Here is an 8,054-nt window from a genome sequence, read left to right on the forward strand (position 1 = left end):
GAACCTCATTGTTCTCCAGAGCAGCCTCTCACCCTGACCCCTTCCCAGAGGCCAATCCATGGTGTGTGGGTGGATGGGGATGGAGGTGAGATAGAGAGCTGGGCTTTAGTGCGCACACCCTTAGGAAGGCTAGATGTCTATTCTGCCCCCAAGCCCCATCAGGCCCCAGCTCGCCACTCCAAATCCCTCCTGGCATGAGCAAGGAAGTGCCCTAAGGATGACACACCAGCTACACCCTCCTGCCCCGGAGGACCTAGCTTTCAGCATAGGCCACCTGGCCACCAGTTCCACAGCCCTGCTATAGTCCACTACTCTTCCTTTCTTCTGTGAGGTCCTCCTCGTGCCACTCCCCTCCCTTCTGCTCCTTCAGCTCCACGCTGCCCTCCTGCTGCCACTGGCCCCAGAGCCCACACAGCCTCCTCAGCAGCCCGTGAAGGTTGGCTTGGAACCCGGAGGAGTAGACAAGGGGGTCGACATAGGAGTTCAGGGTGCTGAGAAGCATCACGTAGGTCCTCCACATCGTGCTTTCACCCTGAACAAAGCCCATGACATGGGACATGTGCAAAGGCCCAAAGCAGACAAGAAAGTTGAGCAGTGTGGCTGCCACCAACCCCGCCACCCTTCTCTGCCAGCGGTGGCTGCCCCGCCTGCCGAGGATCCACACCAGGCGGCTGTAGCAGCAGTTGGTGATGATCAAGGGGACCACAAAGAGGGCCACGACCATCTCCAGCCACACAGGCAGGAGGATGACCAGCTGGTCCTCCTGGAACTCCATGAAGCAGGTCTCAATGGTATTCTGCCTATGGGAGGAGTTCCTTGAGAATTCCATGACGCAGACCACGCTGCAGTGAGCAGAAGACAGCAGCCAGCAGGCCACACTCACCGGAAGCCCCTGTCCCAGCCTCGGCCGGGTCTTGTACCATAGTGGGTGGGCCACGCTCAGGAAGCGCCCAATGCTCATGGCTGTCAGGAAGAGGGCGGTGAGATAGACGGCAGTGAAGAAGATGAATCCTGAGAGCGGGCAGAGGATGAAAGGCAGGGGCCAGTGCATGCCACTGGCCGCCTCCACCATGCGAAAGGGAGGAACAGCAGCAGGAGCAGGTCGGAGGCGGTCAGGTTGAGCAGGAGCACGTCCACAGCCACCGGGCGGCACTGCAGCTTGCCCACGAAGACCACCAGGGCCAGCAGGTTGAGGGGGAGCCCCACCAGGAAGGTGAGAAGGTACACAGAAAAGGCGAGCCAGTGATTGCAGGAGAAGTAGGACTTGTTGGGGCCTGCACCCATGGTGGTGGCCGCCGGTGAGAGAGAGTGACATGGAGTTGGTAGCGGGGGGCCTTCCTGCCCCTGGCCAGCAGCATCTCACCCAAAAGGGCACGTGGTCACTACATCCACCCTTCTTATCTCTGAGTGTCTTCCAGGCGGGGTCAGCCTGCCTGTCTTCCTGAACATGCCCTGTCCCCTGTCTCTTCCCCAGCAGAGAAGCACCAAGATGCTCCTCCACCCAGCCCTTCGGACCCAGGCTCACCTGCTTCTTTGAGACCCAAATGCTCCGCCGCACAGCACCTTGCTGTCTCTCCAGACCTAGAGGGGTTGGCTATTTGTCCGGCAGAACTGATAAAGACCTGGCCGTGCCCATGATGTCACTCACTGCGCAGTGGCACAAAGATGCCTTGAGCTCCATTGCCAGGGCTGGTCAGTATGCAAAAAGGGGAACAAATTCCATGACTGCGTGCCTCCCTCCTCATGCAGCCTCAGCTGGGATGCTCTAAATAGGCCTCAGCTGACGTCTTCTTCCCCTCCCCTTTCCTCCACTTGAATTCTGTCTGCTTCTCTAGAATGGCACTTATCTAGTTTGCCTTGTAAGGGCACAAAGCATGAGGCAGTGACAGACTGGACTCTGTGAGGTCTGTTCCTTCCTGACTTTGTGATTTGGGGGAAGTGATGTGTCTCTGCTTTCTCCCCTACAGAGCAGGGATCGTCATAGTACCTGTATCATATTTCAAAGCATGAACACATGTAGATTAAAACATATATACAGGTAGATTAAAATGTTAATAATATAGGTCAATTGCTTTTTGGAAATACTTATTTTAGATTCGGGAGCACATGTACAGGTTTGTTATATGGGCTTATTGCATAATACTGAGGTTTGGGCTTCTATTGAACCCATTATCAAAATTGTGAACTTGGTACCCAACAGGTAGTTTTCCCACCCTTGTCCTCCACCCTCCCTACCCCGCTTTGGAGTCCCCATTGTCTATGGTTTCCATCTTTAATGTTTGTGTGTATCCATTGTTTACCTCCCACTTAAAAGTGAGAACCAAGTGTTCGATTTTCTGTTTCTGTGTTAATTCACTTAGGATCATTCACTTAGGCCTCTAGCTGCATTTATGTTGCAGCAAAGGACATGATTTCATTCTTTTTCATAGCTGCATAGTATTTCATGCTGTATACATACCATTTTTTCTTTATCCAGTCTACCATTGATGGACACCTAGGTTGATTCCATCACTTTGCTACTGTGAATAGTGCTGTGACAAACATATGCATGCAGGTGACTTTTTGGTAGGATGATTTCGTTTTGTGAAAAATGACATTGATAATTTGGTAGGAATTGGGTGGAATCTGCAGATTGCTTTGAGCAGTATGGACATTTTAATGATATTGATTTTTCTGATCCATGAACATGGAATGTTTTTCATTTGTTTGTGTTTTTTAGTTCTCCTTGTAGAGATCTTTCACTTTCACTTCCTTGGTTAGAGGTATTCCTAGGTATTTTATTTTTTGTGTGTGGCTATTGTAATTGGGATTGTGTTCTTTATTTGGCTTTCAGCTTGACAATTGTTGGCATATGGTAATGCTACTGATTTTTATACTCTGATTTTGTATCCTGAAACTGCCAGTCTCATTTATCAGGTCTAGGAGTATTTTGGAGGAATCTGTAGGGTTTTCTAGGTATAGAATCATGTCATCAGTCAACAGAGATAATTTGACTTTCTTTTCCTATTTGGATACCTTTTATTCCTTTCTTCTGCCTGATTGCTCTGGCTAGGACTTCCACTACTATGTTGAATAGGAGTAGTGAGAGTAGACATCCTTGTCTTGTTCCATTTCTTAGGGAGAATGCTTCCAACGTTTGCACATTCAGTATGATGTTGGCTGTGAGTTTGCCCTGGATGGCTCTTATTATTTTGAGGTATGTTCCCTCGATGCCTAGTTTTTTGAGGGTTTTTATCATGAAGGATGTTGGATTTTATTATACTTTTTTTCTTCATCTATTGAGATGATCATATAATGTTTGTTTTTAATTTTGTTTATGTGGTGAGTCACATTTATTGATTTGCATATATTGAACCATCTTTACATCCCAGGAATAAAACCCACTTGATCATGCTGAATTATGATTTTGTCATGCTGCTGGATTTGGTTTGCTAGTATGTTGTTGAGGATTTTTGGATCTATGTTCATCGGGCTATTGGCCTATAGTTTTCTTTTTTCACTGTGTCCTGCCAGATTCCAATATCAGAATGAGACTGTTTTTGTAGAATGAGTTAGGGAGGAATCTCTCCTCCTCAATTTTCTGGTATAGTTTCAGTAGGATTTGTACCATTTCTTCTTTGCAGGTCTGGTAGAGTTTGGCTGTGAATCCATCTGGTCAAGGGCTTTTTAAAGTTGGTAGATATTTTATTACTCATTCAATTTTGTAACTCAATATTGGTCTGTTCAGGGTTTTAATTTCTTTCTGGTTCAATCTTGGTTGTGTGTTTCCAGGAATTTATTTGTTTCCTCTCGATTTTCTGGTTCATGTGAATATAGATGTTCATCGCAGTCTCTAAGGATCTTTTGTGTTTCTGTGGAATTAGTTGTAATGTTGCCTGTGTTATTTCTGATTTGCTTTTTTGGAGGATTTTTTTTAATCTAGCTTGCAGCCTATAAATCTTGTTTATTATTTCAAATAACCAATTTGTCATTTCATTGATCCTTTGAATGGCTTATTGGTCACAATTTCATTTAGCTCTACTCTGATTTTAGTTATTTATTTTCTTCTACTAGCTTTGGATTTAGTTTGGTCTTGTTTTTCCAGTTTCTTTGGGTGTAATGTTAGGTTATTAATTTGAGAGCTTTCTAACTTCTTGATGTAGGCATTTAGTGATATAAACTTTCCTCTTAAAACTGCTTTTGCTGTATCCCAGAGGTTTTGGTATCTTGTGCCTCTATTTTCAGTTGTTTCAAAGCATTTTTTGACTTCTGCCTTAATTATTTGACTTCTTCCTTAATGACTTACCCCAAAGTCATTCAGGAAATAGTTGTTTAGTTTCCATGTATTTGTGTGATTTTGAGAATTCCTTTTGGTATTGATTTCTATTTTTATTCCACTGTGGTCTGAGAAGATGGTTGGTATGATTTTCATTTCTTTAAATTTATGGAGATTTGCTTTGTGACTAAGCATTGGGTCACTCTTAGAGTATGTTCTGTGTGCAGATGAGAAGAACGTATATTTTGTGGTCGTTGGGTGGAGTATTCTGTAGATGTCTATTAGGTCCATTTGATCACGCGTCGAATTTAAGTCCACAATTTCTTTGTTAGTTTTTTGCCTCAATGATCTGTCTAATGCTGTCAATGGCTGCTGAAGTGTGGCTGTCCATCTCTTTTCTTAGGTATAGTAGTAATTGTTTTATAAATCTAGGTACTCCAGTGTTGGGTGCTTATATATACAGGATGTTAAATCTTCTGGTTTAATTGAACCCTTTATCATTAGGAAGTGCCCTTATTTGTGCTTTTTTACTCTTGTTGGTTTAAGGTCTGTTTTATCTCATACAACAATCCTTTGTTTTCCATTTGCATGAAAGACCTTTCTCCATCCTTTTGAGGGTTTGGGTGTCGTTATATGTGAGATGGGTCTCTTTAAGACAGCAGAAGGTAGGGTCTCATTTTTTTATCCAGTTTTCCATGCTATGTCTCTTAAGTGGAGTGTTTAGGCCATTTATATTCAAGGTTAATATGTGAGGTTTTTGTTCCGGTTGTGATTTATCATAGTGTTGTTAGTTACTTTGTAGTCTTGATTGTGTAGTTGCTTTATAGGGTCTGTGGGCCTTGTACTTACGTTTGCTTTTGTGGTAGCGAGTATCATTCTTTTGTTTTCACGTTTAGAGCTGCTTTGAGCATTTCTTATAGGACCAGTCTGGTGGTGATGAATTCTCTTAGCATTTGATTGTCAGGGAAAAGAGTTTTTTTCTCCTTTGTGATGCTTACTTTGGTAGGATATGAAATTCTTGGCTGGCATTTTTTCTTTAAGAAGCCTAGAAGGCTGGGAGCAGTGGCTTACGCCTGTAATCCCAGCACTTTGGGAGGCTGAGGCGGGTGGATCACAAGGTCAGGAGTTTGAGACCAGCCTGGCCAATATGGTGAAATCCTGTCTCTACTAAAAATAAAAAAAAAAATAAAAAAAAAATTAGCTGGACATGGTGGTGCATGCCTGTAATCCCAGCTACTTGGGAGGTTGAGGCAGGAGAATTGCTTGAACCCAGAGGCAGAGGTTGCAGTGAGCCGAGATCACGCCGCTGTACTCCAGCCTGGGTGACAGAGCAAGACTCCATCAAAAAAATGAAGCCTAAAAATGGCACCCAATCTCTTCTGAATTGTAAGGCTTCTGCTGAGAAGCCTACTGTTATTCTCAGTGGACTCCCTTTATAGGTAATTTGGCTCTTTTCTCTAGCTTCCTTAAAGATATTTTTCTTCCATGTAGTCTCATGACTATGTGCCTTGGGGATGGTCATTTTGTATAGTCCCTCTCAGGCATTCCCTGAATTTCTTATGTCTGCATGTTGACCTCTTTAGCAAGATTGGGGACATTTTCCTGAATTATACCTTAAGATGCATTTTCCAAGTTGCTTATTTTTTCTTCTTCTCTGTCAGGAATGCCAATAAGTCATTCCAGGACTGGCGGAAGGATGGGGAGGAGGAAGGCAAGGGACAGGAGCAACCTCCGCTGGCCGGCACTGGAGGACCCAGGCGGTGGCCTCAACTCCAAGGACTCTTCCCGGTGTGCGTGGCTGGAAATATTAGGTGTCCCTCCCTGAGGCACAGGGGATTCAGCCCCAGCTGGCTACACAGCATCCTTTCCTCAACCCTGGGAATCCTGTAGGCTGTTCAGCTCCCCGGTGGGGTCACTTGGGCCTCCCAGGAGGACCTAAGGAAGATTTCTAACCTCTCTGGACGCTCTCTCCGGTGTGCCCACACCTGCCAGTGAGAAGCCAGCTCTGCTTTATGATTCTGTCTGTGTCTCTCACTGTGCCCATGTCTCTGTCTGTCTGTCTCTGTTTCCTCCCTCAGAATGACAACACAACCTCTCCACATCTGTTTTCTCAGGCATGTGTGGGTCACCTGACCACTCTGCCCCTTCCGAGTTCCAGGTCCCCCATCATCAGCCTCTCTCTGTGTGGCCTGGCAGCTCCAGTTACCAGGCTTCAGCGGGGACAGCAAGAGGGTCTCAGGCTATCACCACCTCCCTCCAAAGATGCCATCTCCCTCCCTCTCCCGTTCTCTGACAGCCCCTTTCCCTTGGCTTCTGAGATGTGTGGAAAATGCTCACCCCCACTCCCACGATCGCTCACACCCTGATGGCTTTTCGTCTTCACCTCCCCTGGGCTTTTGCTTATACAGACTGGTCTGAGCTGGGCAACGGCTGGGGACAGCAAAGCCCATGAAGCTGCCTCTGATTCCCTCTTATAAACCCTGGGAGAGGAGTGAGACTCCAGCTCTTCATGGGTCTCTTTCAACTGTGGAGTTTTCAGCTTTTCTGTTCTCTGCCTTGGGGTGGCAGTGCCCATTCTGAAGTTGCAGGATTCCACAGCAGCTTTGTCCCCTTTCTGAGCCATGAAGACCCCTACTTGCATCAACTTCTTTGCAGCCACCAGGGCTGAGTGCCCCGGGGATGGACAGGTGAGCCATGGGACAGAAAGACAGCTCATGGCTTCAACTCTCCACAGAGTCCCTCTCCTCCCACCTGAAATCCAGTTCTCCACACACAGCCCGTCCTCATTCTTCCAGCACGCTTAACCCCAGGGAGGAAGCAGATATTTAAAGACCGTGGTGTCGAACTCCCCAACGTTCTGAGCCCAGCTGTCTGCATGCAATAGGTGTTCAACAAATGCTTCTGAAATACTGCCGACAGCATGCAAACAGGGGCTGGCGAGTCTCAGGTTGGGGAGGAGGTCCTGACTGGCTATTTCTCATGGGCCACCACTCGGGGACCATGAAAACTTCCCGAATGGCCACACTTTGATGAATACAGCTCTGAGGAACATCTTTCTGACTTTGCAGAAACCTGAAGTTCATTGTGCTGACTAATTATCTTTTTAATTTTTTCCAAGAGGACTTTTTTACTGGGAAAAGGTTGAACCCACACAAATAGCCAATATGCTTTGCATTTAGTTCTGTTTCTTATCATGGCCTGTTTACATTTGTCCTGCTCAGATGGCCTCATCTGACTTGGGACATTTGACTCGGTTAGGTGACCACAGGTGACACAAAGCTGGTGACAAGCAGAGTGGCTTAGGGGCATGGGTGTCAGAGCCCACTGACACCAGCTTCTGGTCCCACTTCAATCACCCACCAGCTATGGGATCTCAGGTAGGAGATGTCACTTCTCTGGGTCACTCCCTCATCTGAAACTGGGGATAATGTTGGTACCTACCACAGGGCTATTGAGAGATAGAAGGAGATGATGTGTCAGGCTGAGTCCTTTAGACAGGGCAGCTGTTATTTTCATCCCTGCAAGCCAGATCCTCTCCCAGCATCCAGGCATCCGGTGTTTGGCCCTTTTCCCCTGGAGTCTGGTGTTTTCTCCTTCCATCCACCAGTCCCACCCGGCCCAAGCACACCACCAGAACAAAACCGGAGAGAAGGAAACACTGCTCTCTTTTGCTGGCTTCCACATTTATTTGGGTAATTTTTCTTCTGTCATTGTTCATAAATGTCTCTCATGATCCGAATTTATTGAGCGATTGGAACTTTCTGGAAAAGGCACTGTGGGAGCAGAATGCGGCCTCATT

General features: G+C 46.4%; 1 pseudogene; it reads right to left on the reverse strand.

Moving 5' to 3' along the window:
* Positions 1 to 253: 253 nt before the first annotated feature.
* On the reverse strand, positions 254 to 1,284 carry LOC111529907 (annotated as a pseudogene).
* Positions 1,285 to 8,054: the final 6,770 nt, after the last annotated feature.

This window comes from Piliocolobus tephrosceles, unplaced genomic scaffold, assembly GCF_002776525.5.
Source record: "Piliocolobus tephrosceles isolate RC106 unplaced genomic scaffold, ASM277652v3 unscaffolded_39079, whole genome shotgun sequence".
Lineage (NCBI taxonomy): Eukaryota > Metazoa > Chordata > Mammalia > Primates > Cercopithecidae > Piliocolobus > Piliocolobus tephrosceles.